Source organism: Podarcis gaigeae (assembly GCF_964106915.1).
Source record: "Podarcis gaigeae genome assembly, chromosome: 1".
Taxonomy (NCBI): domain Eukaryota; kingdom Metazoa; phylum Chordata; class Lepidosauria; order Squamata; family Lacertidae; genus Podarcis; species Podarcis gaigeae.
In genome coordinates this window covers 54,508,206-54,526,822 of record NC_139678.1, presented here as the reverse complement: position 1 = coordinate 54,526,822, position 18,617 = coordinate 54,508,206, and the positions used below count along the sequence as shown (strand labels likewise).

At 41.0% G+C, this 18,617-nt stretch overlaps 1 protein-coding gene across 4 annotated transcripts in view; it reads right to left on the bottom strand.

Annotated features, from left to right (window-relative positions):
• Positions 1–18,617, bottom strand: part of LRRC4C (leucine rich repeat containing 4C) — a 616,943-nt gene that overhangs the window by 138,586 nt on the left and 459,740 nt on the right. For 3 of the 4 annotated variants that reach the window (XM_083750681.1, XM_083750677.1, XM_083750676.1), the window contains one exon: positions 7,691–7,777. The exons of the other annotated variant lie outside the window; for it this stretch is intronic. The gene's annotated coding sequence lies outside the window, so the exon portion shown is untranslated. The remainder of the gene's footprint in view (positions 1–7,690; positions 7,778–18,617) is intronic. 4 annotated transcript variants of the gene reach the window in all.

The following is an 18,617-nucleotide window of genomic DNA, read 5'->3' as shown; positions in this document are numbered from 1 at the left end:
GAAGATGAAGAGAAGGGAGGTCTAAAGTTAGGCAGGTGCCCCCGTTCTAACCCTTTTAACATGGGAGTGTCTCCACTTAGACTGGAGAGGGATGCCTCTTCTGAGCCATCCTGCGCGATGGAGGCAAGGACCAGTGAACTGACCGGAGCAATAGCCGATGATGGGACCACTCTCAGCCTCACCATATGGCTTCATGACAGGTGGTTAGGCTAAAGTGTGAGCATCTGAGACACAATTGTGGCATGGATTGGCAAACAAATTCATTGGGTAACTGGAGAGCAGAAAACACGCACGCATATTCTAACACCTCTAGCTCAGTTTGCTGTAACTGTATGTAAAATAAAGGTTACAACATAATTTATTAACTCTGATTCTGGCTTCTTCCCAGTATATATTTCCTCGTCTTCCTTGCCATCTGCAAGCGTACAGTTTCCTTAGCAGAGTGCCCGAGACGTTTGTAAATTCTGGTAACCAAACTGCTTTCACAGCATTTGCTAGCTAACACTCTCCAGAATAGTTGCACACTTTCTTTTGTTTTGATGAACTGCAGCCAGTTTGTTTGTTTGTTTTTCTTTTTTAGAAGAAAAAAAATCCATCAAGATTACAGGGTATAATGTTTGTAGATACAGGAAGCTGTATGATAAAAACAAATATGTATCCTGAAGGGCAATTCATGTGAGCCTACAGACACATTGGAAGCGCCATACAGTATTTGAGAAATCAACAAGCAGTGATTCCAACTCTAGGCTTGTTGATCCAAGAAATAAACCTATTTTCAGAAATGTTTAGGTGTTTGGGCAATTTTGCAGCGTACTCCAGAGGATATTCCATAAGTTTTACCATGAAGCTATTAAAGGGGACGCAGGTGGCGCTGTGGGTAAAACCTCAGTGCCTAGGACTTGCTGATCGTAAGGTCGGCGGTTCGAATCCCCGTGGCAGGGTGAGCTCCTGCCGTTCGGTCCCAGCTCCTGCCCACCTAGCAGTTCGAAAGCACCCCTAAGTGCAAGTAGATAAATAGGTACCGCTCCAGCGAGAAGGTAAACAGCGTTTCCATGTGCTGCGCTGGTGCTGGCTTGCCAGTCACAGCTTTGTCACGCTGGCCACGTGACCCGGAAGTGTCTTCGGACGGCGCCGGCTCCCGGCCTCTTGAGCAAGATGAGCGTGCAACCCTAGAATCGGTCATGACTGGCCCATACGGGCAGGGGTACCTTTACCTTTACCTATTGAAGGGGTATTCCAGTGGCATAGCTAGCTGTTCGAGTGCCCGGTGTGGCACACACGTCCTGCAGCTGGGGGCAGGATGAGCCACCCATGGTGGTGGGGCACTCTGTGCGGAACCTCTCCTTCAGGTTTAGGACAGCTGAGGGTGAGGCAGTGGGCAGATGCAAGCCCCACACTGCCATTTCAGGCAGCACAGAGCCAGCAGGTGCCCAAGCCACCACGTCACTCCCAGGAGAGATGCGCAGCTCGGGCACACTGCAGGCCCCGCTGTACCAGCCACGTTTTGTTGTGTTTGTTGACTGAACTAAAAAGTTTCTTTTTTATTTTTTATTGCTTTTTAACATACATACATATCACAAACATACTTACACAGCCAAGAAAAAAGGAAAAAAAGGAAAAAAGAAAAACGAAACATGTAATACATAAAAACATAGACAACTCAACTTACATTGACAAACACTCATCAACTTCCCTTTATCTCGATTTCGGAAAAAAGTTATCATATTTTTTATCTGCAGTGTCTCATTCTTCAAGCAATTTTTACGTAGTAAGCGTTATCTCATACCTACTGTGATTTTTTCAAATATATATTTGTTTTTTATCAACATTTTTATTTTCCTTTTATTTCTGTTTCCATATATATCTTGAATTTATCCCATTCATTATTAAATTTTGTACTTTTTTGATTTCTTATTCTCTGTGTCAATTTTGCCAGTTCTAAATAATCAAATAATTTAGATTGCCACTCTATTATCGTTGGGATTTTAGACGTTTTCCAACACTGTGCTATGAGGGTTCTGGCAGCCACTGTTGCGTATAGGAAAAATGTTTTATCTTCCTTTTTGATTTCTTCACCAATTATCCCCAGGAGGAAGGCTTCAGGTTTTTTGCTAAAGGTGTATTTGAGGACTTTTTAAAATTCATTATAGATAGATTCCCAAAAATTTTTAAGTATCTCACATGACCACCACATATGTATAAAGTCGCCCTCCTTACTCTTGCATTTCCAACACATTTTATCACCTGTTTTATAAATTTTATCCAATTTTACCGGCGTCATGTACCATCTGTACATCATCTTATACATGTTCTCTTTGAGTGTTGTACATGCCGTGAAGTTCATACCTTTACACCATAATGCCTTCCATTTGTCAAACTCTATATTATAACCTAAATCCACTGCCCACTTCACCATCACCTCCTTCACTTCCTCATCTTTGGTGTCCCACTCAAGTAACTGGTTGTACATTTTTGATAGTAATTTTGTTCTTCCTTCTATTATTTCAATCTGAAATCTAGATTTCTTCTCATTTATCCCAATCTTTTTATCTTCCGTCCACATGGAGTTAATTTGGTGATATTGAATCCAGCCAGTCAACTTATTTTTTATTTCTTCATATGGTCTGATTCTCCACCCGGATTCTTTTTTAACTAATAGATCTTCATATGTCCATCTTTCCCCTTCAGTGTTTATTTTCTTTTTTGTCAGGATATCGATTGGTGATAACCACCAGGGGGTTTTCTGTTCCAATAATTTTTTATTCCTTTCCCACACTTCTAACAGTGGCCCTCTAATAATATGGTTAGAAAAATCTTTATGTTTCTTTCCTTTATCCCACCACAGATAGGCATGCCATCCAAATCTTAAATTAAAACCCTCTAGATCTAACAAATCTTTATTTTTAATGACAATCCATTCTTTTACCCAACAAAGGCATGCTGCTTCATAATATAACTGTAAATTTGGGACCGCAAATCCCCCCCTGTCTTTTTGATCCGTGAGCAATTTGAATTTAATCCTTGGTCTTTTTCCTTGCCAAATAAATTTAGAGAGTAGTCTCTGCCAATCTTTAAATAGTGAAGTTCCCCTAATTATCGGTAAATTTTGGAATAAACTGAGGTGGTAAGAAAAATGTAGAAAATGAGGACTCCAGAACAGAAAGGCAAAAATAAAAATAAAATGTGCCAAGCACCAGGAAATTTATTCCAGGAAGAACTGAACATTTTGTGTGTGTAAGACAAACACACACAAAGATATCAGAAATAGTAGTTTTGGAGATGAAGGAATACAGTCAAAATAGAACTTAGTTGAAAGTTCAGAAGAGAGATGCAAAAGTGATGATCACTCTAAAAAAAGTAATGATCTGTTGTCTTGAATTTGAAGATGGCTGAAACTAGTAAAAACACAGTAGACACTCAGGAAGAACTCAACAAGAACTTGAAAAGTAAGGCAGAAGTTATAATGGAATAAAGACAAAAGTGAGAATTTAGTTAAAAAAAGAGATAGCATGACTATTTTGAAAGACTGCATTTAAAAGGCACAATTCTATGCTTACTGTAAGGCCTTAGGGCAGGCATAGGCAAACTCGGCCCTCCAGATGTTTTGGGACTATAACTCCCATCATCCCTAGCTACAGGACCAGTGGTCAGGCATGATGGGAATTGTAGTCCCAAAACATCTGGAGGGCTGTGTTTGCCTATGCCTGCCTTAGGGGCTTTTGAGTGTGGTGCAGTTGTGGCTGGTGCTCATTGGGACTGGTAGGGTTGAAGGCAGAAAGGCCAACACTAGGTGGATCCAGAGCGAATGGCGGCTTTCTGTAGCAATCCCCTCCTCACCAGCAAACTATTGTGGCAACTCAAGAAATCAGTAGTTGCTTTGTTGTTCTTGTTGTCAAAGCCCTTCATGCCATTTACAGCCTCCTTTGTTCTTACAGAGAGCAGGTGACAGGCAGAACCAGCTAAGCCTAGTTTTGTCTCCATCCCGCTCCCTCTTGAGGGAACACAGAGACAAGGGTGGATGAGGAAGTTAACAGACAGCGGCACCCCCTGTCCTGAATGGAAGTAAGCAGCCAGCGAGGTGGAGGCTGGATGAGGGCAGCCAGCGGTTGGAGGGGCAGCACCCTGTTTGCATGAATGGTCTAACCTCCACTAGTGCAGGGAACATACAGCCAGTATGCCAGTAGGATGGTGCTTACATCCCCAGTCTTCCAACAAGCTGATGGGAAGCTCCAATCACATAGCTGCCCACTAACCATGTGCCACTGACAAAGCAATAGAAAATGGGACATACTGGGAGTGAATATGGCGATACTACATTCTCTCTGCCCCCAAGCCTCTCTTCCCCACACTGACATTCCCCAGGAACCGGTATGACTTTACATCTGTCCTAAAGCTGGCATAGTTGATTACTTTTCCTTGCCCCTGCAGCAAATGGGAGGTAAAACAGGACATGCTCCCATCCAACAGCAAAACAGCAGCACAACAGATACTACAGTTCCTCTACTAATGGTTCTTCCACTCCTCAACATAATCTCCTCTGTAATCTTTTTTAAACCATTAATTCATTAGAAGCCTTCAGGTAAATTATTTTTCAAAAGTAAAATGTCAATTAAAAAAGGGGGAAGTGATATATCAGGCACAACATTAAATTCATGAAAAAAAATTGAAAAGAAGTAAAGCAAAAGAATTAGGAATGTATTTTTTTTAAAGGGGGTGTTGGGAAAATGTGGAATCTCAGCTATTTATTTATACTCACTTTATTCCTTTATTTCCTCCCTCTTCAGCCTGAATTTTAATATAAACCAAGCCAGTCAGTTTCAGGATGCAATCCTACATTCACTTTGCAGCACACAACCTAAATGCACAGCTGCATGTTCTTGCTCCAGACTGAAGAAAATGGATACAGCGCTCTCCAAGGACAAGGACTCTTCCGCTAGAAACACTACATACTACAAATGAGTAAACAACTAGATATGGAGGGTTATTTATATCTGTTAGAAAGACAATACCTGATTTTTGGCAATGGAACACCTCAGAAAAGTGACATGAAGAGAGACCGGACTACTTCCAACCAGTGAAATCATTAAAATCATTCCTGAACTGTATTACTTCAGACTACAAAAGCAGGGTTGTGTGAGTGAGGGCTCTTTCATGTGCACATATTATGGGTTAGGTTTAGAAATATTGATGTTTCCTTGCCTATTATTTCAACAATAAGTGGTCTCAAATGCTTTCAATAAACTGTTGTCAGCTCGCAGAATAAGAAGGAACTGCGCCAACCTATATAAGTCTACTCAAAAGCAAGTCTTGCTGAGTTCACTGGGGCTTTCCCCCTTTATTTCCTTTTACGTTTGTGTGTGTGTGTGTGTGTGTGTGTGTGTGTGTGTGTGTAAGGGACTGCAAGGGTCGTTTACTCCAACCCCCCTGCAATGAAGGAATCTTTTGCCCAACATGGACCTCAAACCCGCAACCCTGAGAATATATTTGCTTATAGATATATATGGAGGAGCATTCAGTTATGCTGCCTAGCATCTACTGCAAGCAGTTCTACCACTTCATTTGCTGTTTGTGTGAACTACACCAGACAGAATGAGAGACAAAGAAATGGGAGGAAAGGTGGAGGGAAAACCTCTGTGAATATGTGTCTGGGGAAACCTGACAAAAATGCAGAAGAACCCTACCAAGAGAAAAAGGTTCACGGCACAACTAGATAATAACTTCTTCTTCCACATATGCTGTAGGTGCAGTTTCCTGTATTCTTTTCAAGTATTCACAGATGAAAGTTGGTGCCGTTTCACAGTAGTTTTAAAGACACTTTCATTTCAGTCCTCTATTTTCGGGTGCTTATAGATTTTGAAATAAATTACCCTCTAGGCTTGAACTTTCTTCGTCTTCTTCTAAGCCCCAAAGGTGGTAACAGTTTCAGGAGAGCTGACAAAATTCCATTTGGCAATTTTTTTTCAGAGGCTCTGATATGAGGGTAGAGAAGGGGGATAATACTGTTTTCTCAGCATGTCAGATATTTGGGAGCCTTTTCTCTCTTTCTTCTCGTGTAAGAAAAAAGTGAACAAACAAAAATGGTGTCCCTTTATGAACTGCGATACTTGGCACATGTTTCATCCTCATCAAGTGCCAACACAAACCTGGGAAACAACTTGGTTTGTCATAAATAGCTTCATGCTCAAATCAGTAGAGTAGGCATGTGGGCTGCTTTTCAAGGAATGAATATGACAGCAGGCACAAAGTCAGTTCTCAGCTATGGATCTCCAGGATGAGGAAGAGTTGTAATCCAGTGATAGAGCACATGGTTTACAGGCAAAAGGTGTCTATTAGCTTGGAAAGATCTCATAGTTGGCCCTATCCATCTGGTTTTAATATTCACATGTATTTAACAATGGCATGGGGTCTCTTAATGGGGAGCTGCTTCTTATGCTGCTGTATGTGTGTGAGAGAGGGGAGAGGTTGTCAATATCTGACTGAACAGGAACAATCATGATGATCCATTATTTTTTTTCATTTCCTTAGGCATACCTGAATGATTCCTTGTTATTCACAATGTTACTAGACCATCACATACAAAGGAACGTAATGACAACTCAGGTATTTAGCTGTGGGGGCAGGGGGGGTGGGAATAAGAGATACCTATGCAACCGCATCACAGTTTAAATTTAGTGTGTTAGTGAAATCATTCCTAGGCAAATTGTTCAGATACTGTACAGTTATTTTCCTCTCAGTCTGCACATAATTCCCCCAATCCAAAGAATGCCATCTCCCCAGGCTTGCTTTCTTCTCTGTCTCATCCTACAAAGCACAACTGTTGTTCATCTTTGCTCCACCAACACTACCATCCTCAACAACACAACAAAAGTCTCCTGCTCTTTAGCCAGTCTTCTTATTCTCCATTGTCACAGAGTCAGTCTTGATAACACTGTGCCAGATCTGTCAACTAACTCCAGAAGCCTCATGTTGTGTCCATCTATAAATGCACTGATCTCATGAAAGGAACAACAACACTTATTCAGACAACACACAACATTTTCCTTCCCCTTTGTTGAATGTGTTTGCAGGATATTTGCTATTTATTCCATGCATCTAGTGAAGAAAGTTCTGGCTTACATATAGAGCATACCGCAACAGATGTATTAACACTTTTAAAGTGCCATCGTTGTACATGTGTACTCGGAAATGAGACCCATCCAGTTCAATGGGACTTGCTCCTAGATGCACAGGACTGCAGCACTAGGTTATCTCAGTATGCAACAGATGAACACAGTTACTCTCCCAGAATTCATGAATTCATCTTCTCTTAATTCATCTTCTCACATTATGGTGTGCATGCTGCTATTTCTTTCTCAATGTGACAAACTTTCAGATACACCTTCAAGACATAATTGTTGTGATGCCAAATAAAAATGCAGAAATGCCAGTTTAAAATGTTTGCACAGAAAGAAAAGCCATCATCATGTATCACCATCGTTAACTGTAAAGAGGGAACACAGATATATTCCACACCCAGAAGATTTTTGAGAATAAGATCTCAAAAGTTCTGCAGGTACCATCAGAGGCTGTTCAAAATAAAGTTGCGCCCTCACATATCCCCGAGAATGGAGCTGAGATTTTAGGTGGGAAATGTGAGCTCACCTTTATATCCTTCCCTGTTGGTTTATTTTCAAATTTAGATCAGCCTTACCTTAAGAAATCATTTTGGATGCTTGCACTGAAGTGACAGTCGGCACAATAAAAAATATGACGGCTGGTGATGAAGGTGACATTGGTCCTGCAGGAAAAGAGACATGGATATTACAGATTATCAAAAATGTATGTGTCTTGGGTAGTTAAATGGAAATAGATACATCTGTTATATGAAGGTATGTCAGTTTAGTCGAGGCAGAAATTGTGGGTTGGAGGCAATGCTGTAGTAGGGTGTATGGGGTGTTGGGGGAGTGGCAGTACCACTGGTGGAGAACGCGTCATGCTCCTTCTGCCATAGTTTGTCCACCATTGGTCCCCACCCTGCACTCAGCTCTCACCTGTGGTTCCTAGAAGCAGTTGGCATGAGACAGCAGCCACACCCCAGGAAACAGCTTCGGCTGGTGACTAAACCAGGTGAAGCTAGTCAGTGGCATACGCATTGCCCAAGCTTGTGCCCCAAGGAGGTCATTTTGGTGCTGCTAACACAGCAGTCTGACTTTACCCCCTGGAGGCACACTCTAGTGTTTCTCAAGACAGACAGATGCCAACAGTGGCAAAACACAGTCATTGCTCAATGTGGTAGAAATATGGACCTACATACAAGATACACGTTGATCTACGCACACGTAGGTGAGGAATCATATAATTATTTGCTGCCTTAGAGTTTTTAATTTGATTCAAGACATGTAATTATTATTAATATTGATTATTTTCAGTTGTTATCCCTGAGAAATGTAGAAAATAACAGGATATATTTATCTGAAAGTTTTCAAACTTACACGACCCTTTAAAAATTAGGTAAGGAAACAAATGTTATATAAATGATATATAATACTGTTTTATAATTTATGACTGTTTTGTAGTTTATGATAATTTAGAATTTAAATGTATTTTCATGTAATATTTGATACGTCCAGCTGATGAAGGTGAATACATCGAAACAGGGCCCTGTCCTGGTTTCTGACTTCTGCTCAATGATTGAAACTAAGACCTCCAAGCCGAATCTGACTATGGACAAACATAAACTTATCTCTGCTCATAAACTCTTACCTCTAATTCTGTAACAAATTATTGTGTTATACATGTCTTTATGAGTTTGAGTTTGTAATCCTTGTCAGAATACATACTTTTGAATGGACTAGTTTTTGTTACTATTGACCATTGATTTGTGAGTAGGGACCACTCCCACTAGTGAAATTTATTGGCCTGAGTTCTTGGTGTGCTTTTTTCTTGATGCATAGCAGTGGCCAGCAATTTGCCCAGCAAACTGCCTCACCACTCCAATTTTCAGTAGCTCGGGTTGTTGTAAGATGCAACTTGTTTATGAGTTCTGCCTTGCAGTGAGCCTCTCACAAACCAAATCTACATTCTCATTTTTCATCCAGAGTTGACTTCAGCATACGGTTAAAGAGACATGAATATTCCAGAATATCTCCATATGTCAATTTACTACCACAGGCTAGGCTCAGACAACTTCTGGAAATTTTTAAAAAATATGTGATGAATCATTGTTTGGAGAACTGTTGAGACAGTTGCACCACCCCACCCACACAATGAAATCCACTTGGGTTGACTTCACCCTGTCAAAATGGGTTTGTCACTTGATCAGATGTAAAAAGGAAGAATGCCCTTGACAATTTCTCCACCCAAACCAAGTGCCATAGCATCTGACAGCAAGGGGGTGCAATGTGTAGAGTAAGAGATGCTGCACTTCTTTGATAGTCAGCTGCTGAGCAGTGTAGGAGAAGGCAAAGAGATTTTCCCCAATAAAATGAAAAATGTTTATTTTTCTAGAAAAGGAAAAGAAACCAGAAACAAGGCAGCACGGTGAAAATAATGCAAAGCATGCATACTATATATGTAATTAACTTGTAAGACATCTTTTAACTCTGCTCTCTCTGCTACTGATATGATAGAGGCTCATTAGTCCACTCACAAAAAATGTGTGCCTGAGGTCAGGGCATCAAGGACTTCCTTGGAAACCTCTGGAGAAGCAAACGTTTAAGTAGACTTTCTCATGCAATAGGTTTGGTTTCAGTAGTCTAATATATGTGATTTAATCTTGGGTACTACTAAGTGAAAGGTTTCATTTCGTTTCATTTTGTTTCATTTCACAGGAAGAGAAAGCTTCCCCACCCCCATATTTTAGTGCTGGCTATAGCTCATACTTCTGAAACACAGATTATCTCCTTTTCAATATGTAAACATTATTGACACAAACAACCACAAGGAAGGTTTAAAGATGCATGAGTAAGAATATATACATCGGCTACCTCTTCTTCTTTTTTAAGGTAAGAAAAAGCAAGAGACAAGGCCCAAGCCCACCCCTCAAAAATATGAAACAAAAATGGATTTTGGTGTTTTAGCTGGCCTAATAAAAAATATTGCCCTGCTATTGATAATGGAGGAAAGTTCTCTCACAAAAGCCACTGCATCAGCAATTTGGAAGGCTTAATTCAGTCTGGAAGGGTTTCTGCACCTGAAATTTTTACCCCTAGTGGGGAGATGTACAGCCACTTTTAGATTTCCTGGTAATAGTGAATGGGTAACACATTTTAGAACCCAAAACACAGGCTGAAGGTAAGGGCAGCCAGGAAGACCTGACAAGTAAAGTGAGTACAAGACCAAAAATTTTACTGTTGAAAATGGAGCCCAGATGCCTTCTTCCTGCTGAACCCAACATTTTGAAAAGTCTTGGTGTGCCAACAAGACTCCATCCTTGCATTCATCCATCCTCTCTCATGGCACCACCTGAAGCAGATTGCTTCACTTTACTCCGTGGTAGAATTGGCCAAGTATGAAACATGCTGGTCCTGTGGAATCCTTGTCACTACTCTGTTTCTGAATGCATTCAAAACACAATGGGAGATATAGGTCTCATGCTGCGCATGCTGAACACTACCTGAGTGTTTCTGAATGAATGTCAGCACAAACCATATCACCCTAATGACACCAGTCCTGTCAAGGTAAGTTCTCATTCTGTGAGGATATCCAACTAAACAAGCTGCTATTATGCCAGGATAAGTGGGAGTCCATGTACAATGAGATTGTGATTCAGTAGTTTTACCACTGGGGGTGAGCAAAAGGACTTGGCATGTCAGACATGTAGCAGAACCTTTTCTTTGATACTGTCTTGGAAGATTCAAATTTAATTCAAAGAGCCTGGAGCGATTTAAAGATGGAAAGAAGGTCAGATACTAAATGCCCCCTTACCTGCATGATTTTTTTTTTAACAAGCACTGTGCTTTCTGTCTGTAGTCAGATTAATTAACAACTATGTCATGTGTTCTGTCCTTTGGGGCTAGATTGTTCCCATATATGCCTTCAAAGAAGAGAAGGAACACTCAGATCCTACACCAAAGTACCTCAAATCCCATTCATTATTGAAAGACCTCAAATCCTATTCATTACGACAAGAATCACCAACAACAAGCAATGTATAATGTAAGGAAATTTGTGTCGTAAGTGATTGTGGTCATGGATTCTGTTTTCTGCAGTTGACAGATAATTTATTACGGTCAAAGACCAGCTCACATAACATAACACAATAAAAACAGCATTAATAAAGATAAAATATACAATCGGAGCAGATTGCAGCAATAGCTCATGAGTTAAAAGTGATATATATAAATACACCCGTACAACTGAGATTTGGACTACCATAAAAAATTGACCCTGAGGCACCCCAAAGGGCGACTTCAGCATTTCCCTAGTAAGCTATTTTATTCTAGAGGATGATCTGTGCCTACAAATGTGGGTGCAGAATCTGGCTACCAGCCAGGTCATCTTCTGATCTTTGCCTAAGAGGAGAGAATTAAGTTTAGACTTGTCTGAAAGATCAGCAAGCCTCTTCAGCAAAGGATCAATGGTGTCTCTATGTATCTCAACATAAAAAGGACACCTAATATATATATATATATATATATATATATATATATATATATATATGTTTGAGGCTTCCTATTTCCCCTAATGGGCAGGCGCAAAGTCTCTGTTTGTACGGGACCCTTCTATAGAAGCCTTCCCCAGAACCGGTGAGGGCAAGGCCGAGCTTCTAGCAAGAGTAAAAGCCCTTCTTAGGTTTCTGGATATGAGGAAATAGAGATATGCTGCTGGAGCGGCTACATATCTCCCGTTATCTGCAGTAGTTACAGTAAATAGATTACTAGACAAGCAGTTTCCTGCTTGGTTGTTTGAGGCCTGCAGAGATGGGACACAATGTACTGGCACCAGTTGGAATCACAGTTTGGCAGGCAGCAGAAACCAGCAGCTAGACAACTGTAGGAGAATGGGTGAAGGCCATCTGGAGACAATAAAGATAAGAGAGGAAGCATTCCCTGGACACAGTCTGCAGGACCACAAATAGCTCCAAGGCAGACACCTTGCTCTGACAACTTTCAGAGCCAAATTGAAGCCTTATGTCATAGTGTACACCCTGAAGACTGCATCAAGGTTTACCACACTTAAGAACAGGAGTCCTGCTGATTCAGACCACAAAGGCTGATTGAATCCAGCATTCTATTCTCATAGCGGCCAACCAGATACCTATCAGAAGCCTACAAGCTACACAGGAGTGCCACTAATATTCCTCACCAACTGCCATTAAGGGGTATTCTTAGTCCAAGTTGGGACTATCTTTACACCTTGAGGTAGCAAATTCCATAGTTTCATCTGCCTTTAACTCCCACCATTGTGTTTCGCTGGATGACCTCAGATTCTAGTATCATGAAAGGGGGAAACTTCACTTTTTACACACCATGCATAATTTTAACACACCTCTTTCATGTCCCTCATTTGCCTTTTTTAAAAGCTTAAAACTCAACAAAGGTTGAGTTTTTCCTTATAAAGTTGTCGTACTTTTCTGCATCTTTCCCAGCACTGCAATATTTTTTGTTTACCAAAAGTGCACACAGTATTCCTCACTAATGAGGGAATTAAATGCAATAATAATTATTGGGGTTATTGATTTTGTATTTTTATTGTTCCCATTTTTATTATGCATTTGTGTTCTCCTTTCATCTGTTGTCAACCACTCTGTGGTCTTCGAATGATGGGCGGTATACAAATTTAATAAATAATAAAAACTAATAAGAAATGTAAAGGCACAGGGGGCGGATTCTGTGGTAGAAAGTGAAGATTCAATGTGTAGCTGATGACAGCGGGGAGAGACAAAAGAAAAATTTGCCTTTCCCCCCTGTGCATTACAGTGGATATGAATATGTGAGGGCAGAAAGGTCAGAGAACAAGGCCTTGAGCAGTGAGGAAAACTCCAAGAAGTTGATAACTCTGGATGGTGAGACTAGTGAGTGTCAAGAAGTAGGTAAAGGAGGTTAAGTGGTCCTAAGGATATAAGCACATTCTGGTCCTTTCCTACAGAACAGTGTGGGAGTATAAATGATTGCAAAGCAGAGAGTGAGGAGTGAGGGGGAGACAGTACTGCAAGAATAATTCATTCCATGATCTGACATTCATCAGTAACTGTCAAAACAACACCTTGTGCACACACAACAAAACAACACAGAAGAGGGAAGGAAGGCAGAGAACACGTAAATTGCACTGCAGTTTAACATTAAGCAAGAATAAGCAGGGCAGAATCACACTTAGCAAGAAGCTCCCACCTGTTCTCTTTCTGTCAATCATGGCTGTGGCTCCTATGGCCCCAAAGGAACTCAAGGATGCTCTCCAAGTAGGCTGGAGGGGACCACGTGCCCATCCCAGAAGAGCCATGCTGCAGCAGGACAATAGTGCAACAATGGCAATGGAACTTTCTGGGGCTGGAATTGGAGACCAGTACTAGTTTGAGGTAAGAATAAGTTTCTTCGTTGTCCCAATGCTCAAACTCTTTTTTTCCCTTCCAAACTCTTATCTGGGATCCCTTCAGTGGAAGGCCTCAGAAGCTATGTCACAACTATGTTTCATCACACATTTTTAATGGTGTCAGATTTGAGGCTTCTATAAACTCTGACAATTCATTACTTAAATATCAAGCAATGGCGGCAAGTAACCTATAAGCAAAATGGAACCCTCCCAACATGTTTTTAAATCAATTTTATTACTCCCCATCATAGCTGTCAACTTTTCCCTTTTCTTGCAAGGAATCCTATTTGGAATAAGGGAATTTCCCTTTAAAAAAGGGAAACATTGACAGCTATGCTCCCCATAGCTCCTGATAGTAGCCAAAGTCTGAGAGTGGGGGATTACGCTTCAAGGTGAGCTGTCAAAAGAGTCAAGTGAGAAAGTGAACCCTTGTCCCTGTTCCTGCTAGAAGACATGACTGCAGAATTTTAAGGCCCAGAGGCTCCATGGAATTAGCTGAAGGAAAAGCAAAAATGAGTATTCAAGGTCAAGATGAAAAAGGGGAAGAGTCAACACACAACAGATCAGTAGATGAGATAGGCATAAAAAGGAGAAAGGGTAATGACTAGGAACTGTAAAAGTAGAGGTTAAAAACCATTGTCAAGAAGTCAACTACTATGAAAGGAGGTTACAAAGAAGAGGATAAGGGACTGGTACTGTGTTAATGTGAGATATAGAAAAGGATGCTGGATGCTGGGAGAACATACTGCCTGAGTTTGTTGTGCAGGCTTGAAATGGTCCACTAATCAACTCAACCTTCCAAATTTTAAGGTAATGTTTAATTATGGAGACACACAAAGCGCAACATTAATAAGTAAATATTCACAATTCATCTCCAACTTGGAATGGGTTCTAGAAAGATTCCCGTGCTTTGTACATACTGGAGCTTTCTTTTCATCCAAGCACCTCCATGCAATTGCTTTTGGTGGTAAAAGGTATGAGCTGATAAGTCTGGCACTAATAAATTTACAGTGTGGCTTCCCAAATATATGAAACTCCCTGAGCTGTGCCAGTGCAAACAGCATTATGCTCTACTCGGTACAGGCGGCGGGGAGGGGGGAAAGCCTATGGTTATCTGGAGACACATAGGACACTGAAATCATGATTAGCTCTGTGCAAGGCTGCTGGCAAAAAGGCAGGTGGTATTATGAAAATCCCTATGGATTTGAAATAATTTTCCAAGCCTGGCATGATCACCATTCAGTTTTGCCCTCCCCATTTGCCATGCAACTCCCTGACAATAAATAATGAAATTATTCAGCAGCACTTTCCCGTACAATCCTGGCTCCTGTTTGGTCCATTTGGATGCTCCATCCATTTCCTGACCTTTTGCATTTTTTGCAGCAGATGTAGGCTGCTACAATGGGTCTAGCTGGAAGAATCCCCTGAATGGTTGTATTGCCCTAATTTCTGAGCACTGCAGTGCATAGAATATGTTCATAAGAATCTCAAGGATTTCATTTAGGATGCAAGTCAATTCTTTTTTGTTATCTACACTCCTTGCCTAATATTTTCATGCTTCCAATAAAGAAGTGCATGTACATGGGGTGGGGAGTCATAGTTCAATAGCATTAAGAGAAAATGATTCAAAAATATAATCAGCAGGTCAGCAAGGCACGCTTTTGTCAAATAATTTAGCTTGCCCTAAGTGAAGTTCTCTGGCCCCCAGCATCTGATGTCAGAGCTTCCTGTTCACATCTATAGTTCAAGCTGTCCTAATTTGGTTTTATGGTTCTATTTTGCATAATATGTGAAAATTACCCAGTTATTCTTCCCTTCTCCATCAGAAGAAATGCTCTAGCAGACAACTCTTCTTTATCCATCTCTCCATCATTCAGGCATTTAGCTATAGATTCATGATCTATATTTACAATAATATATATATTTACTCTTAATATATAAAGAACACAAAGAGCCCCCAGTCTCTCAATTTCAGTTTTTCAGACACTAGTTCAAGCTTCCAGCCTGGGTGGGCTAAATCAACATATAATGGGGTGCTGGAGTGAGTCTGTGTCTCAAACTTAGGGAAACAATAGGGTGATATTTAATTCAGTTTTACTCAGAAGAGACCCACTGAAATTTAAAAAAAATAATGTGTAAGTTAGGTTCTTTAATTTTAATGGGTCCACTCTGAATATAACTTAGTTGAATTTATTGTGTGATTTGAGATCTAGAGGCGTACATCTATTTTTACGTGTCCTGTTTGCATGATTCTTGGCTCTCACAAACAGCTGATAAATCACAAGGGTGGAGAGGGAGGAGAGAGAGAGAGAGAGAGAGAGAGAGAGAATCAAGGAAGGAAGGATCATGCCCACAAGTATGTTAACTCAGTAAACATACTATTTTCACATTTCTGTTTCTCGTGGCTGTTTTAAGTTGCTGTCTTCCTGCAATGTTGTACAACTTTCAAATTTTTACTTCCTCGTGTCACAAACAGAATACCAAAATATAAGCATATATTATAGATGTGTAAGCATTCCATCATTTCCTATTACATAACAACACAGTACCATCAAATTAGGTTAAACTTGAGGCAGAAGTTCCAATGTGTATGATTTCTCCTTTGCAAACAAAAAAACATATCACATCACAATTGCCATTTCTACAACATCTCTCTTTTTCCTGGTAGGTGTCTCCAAGCACAAACCTATTTCATGTGTAAGTACTGGCAGTGGTAATGAGATAGTATTGCTCCAGGCTCCAGATTGCTTCACTAAGCATGGGGAGCTTGACTGGAAACAACAGACATTTTGAAAGAATGAAATGCCAACAACCCATCTTGCTAAAATGAATCCTTATTGTTCCAACTATAAACTTTGTAAAAGGTCAGCATGGAAAAATCTGTGAGTTTAAAGCGTTCACAAATATGCCAGAATGAGATCTCCTAGTGGTGCAGCAATAAAACTGCTAGAGCATTTGCAAAGCTAAGCAGGGTCCAGCATGGTTTCAAATGAGATTCCTGCATTGCAGGGGGTTGGACTAGATGACCCTCAGGGTACTCTCCAACTCTACAGTTCTATGATTCTAAGGCACATGTTCACAGAATCATAGAATTGTAGAGGTGGAAGCGACAACGAGAATCATCTTTTGTCCAACATGGGGCTTGAAGCAAGTTATCCAGTTGTATTCATGGTTATATATATACTTATTATTACATTTACTGAAGTGTTTTTACAGAGTCCAACAGTCACTTATGAATTAATGTACCTGGACCTAGTAGAAAGAAAGACCATGGCTGGATTTCCTTCATGTGCCTCCTCCTTGAGATGTCTGGAGGGTGGCAACACAAGAACGGGCCTTCTCTGCAGTGGCTCCCTGTCTGTGGAATGCTCTCCCCAGGGAAGTTCACCTGGTGCTTCCATTACACATCTTTAGGCACCAGACAAAAACGTTCCTTTTTAACCAGGCCTTTGGTTGATTTGATTGACATGCTTTTTTTAAAAAAGGGGGGGCTATTGGGTTGTTGTTGTTGTTGTTGTTTATTAGGTATTTTGTGGTTTTACATCTTGATTTTATTCTGTGAACCACTCTGAAACACATTAGGTATAGGGCAGTATATAAATTCTAATTCTAATTCTAACTACCGTATTATTATTATTATTATTATTATTATTAAAAACCTGAGCATTATGCAATGTGATATTCCAGGAGTTTCTTACAGGGATATGGCCCCTGCAGGTCTCTGCCTCAATCAGGAAGCTGGAAAGTCCAGATTTTCTTTAATCCTCCACAGAAGAACCTGCTACCACCACCTGCTGATTAACGGTGAGAAGTAGGACCCTCTTTTTATTTGGTTGTGTAATTCAGTACCAGCAAAGTAAAGTGAAACTGGATAACCTAGATTTGCCCAGAACAGAGCACTTTCATACGTTTTGAAACCAGTACAAATAATTATTTATGGGAAACACTGTTTCAGTTTGAGTGTGGAACGTCCGTGCTACATAAGTGTGGTAAGGTAAAGGTAAAGGTACCCCTGCCCGTACGGGCCAGTCTTGCCAGACTCTAGGGTTGTGCGCTCATCTCACTCTAGAGGCTGGGAGCCAGCGCTGTCCGCAGACACTTCCAGGTCACGTGGCCAGCGTGACAAGCTGCATCTGGCGAGCCAGCGCAGCACACGGAACGCCGTTTACCTTCCCGCTGGTAAGCGGTCCCTATTTATCTACTTGCACCTGGAGGTGCTTTCGAACTGCTAGGTTGGCAGGCGCTGGGACCGAACGACGGGAGCGCACCCCGCCGCAGGGATTCGAACCGCCGACCATGCGATCGGCAAGTCCTAGGCGCTGAGGTTTTACCGTAACCGTGCCCAAACTGGTGGTTTCCAGACATGGCTGCATTCCAACCCTCTTGAGTCAGACAGAGTGTTCAAGGAGTCAGGGATACAAAACATCTGCAAGGAACCAGATTTGGAAAGGCTGAGCTATAAGGCAACAGTCTGAAGCTTGGGAGGAGGGTAATTGCTATCAGAGTATGTAATGCTGTAATGACAGGACCCTGATTTATTCATTCTTCTTAAACTTTATGAAGGGCTTAAAAGCATAAACGTGAGAACTCACTGAAAACAAGGCTGCTGAGGAAAAGCTCAGGATTGTGGCAGATGTTCTTTGCTGTCCTTGGTACTGAATTTACTGTTGCAAAGCTTTGAGCTGAAGCTCTGTGTGGGGAATGTAACACAGTTTGCGGGGGGGGGGGGGCAAGGATGACATTTGCACTAATCCATATACCAAGGATGTTTTATGAGGAAGACGCTCACCATTCTTTTATCTAAAGTGTGGGTGGGGGATTCCACACACAGGAATTTTGAATACAGAAGAGGAAGGAGCAACATGAATTCTTGATTCTAATAGGAGGAAATAACATCTGTTAACACAATGCTTACTGACAGCAGTGAAGATATCTCAGAAATTATTAGCCAGGTGTGAGGATGTTTCTGAAATTCTGCAGGTGAAGGCAGTGTACTGCTGCCCTAGCCACATTCCAGCTTCGATAATATCATACTTTCAAAAACCACATCTTGTGAAGTGTAAATTTCCCTGTCAATTTATGCTAGTTAAGTTATGTGGTGTAGCACA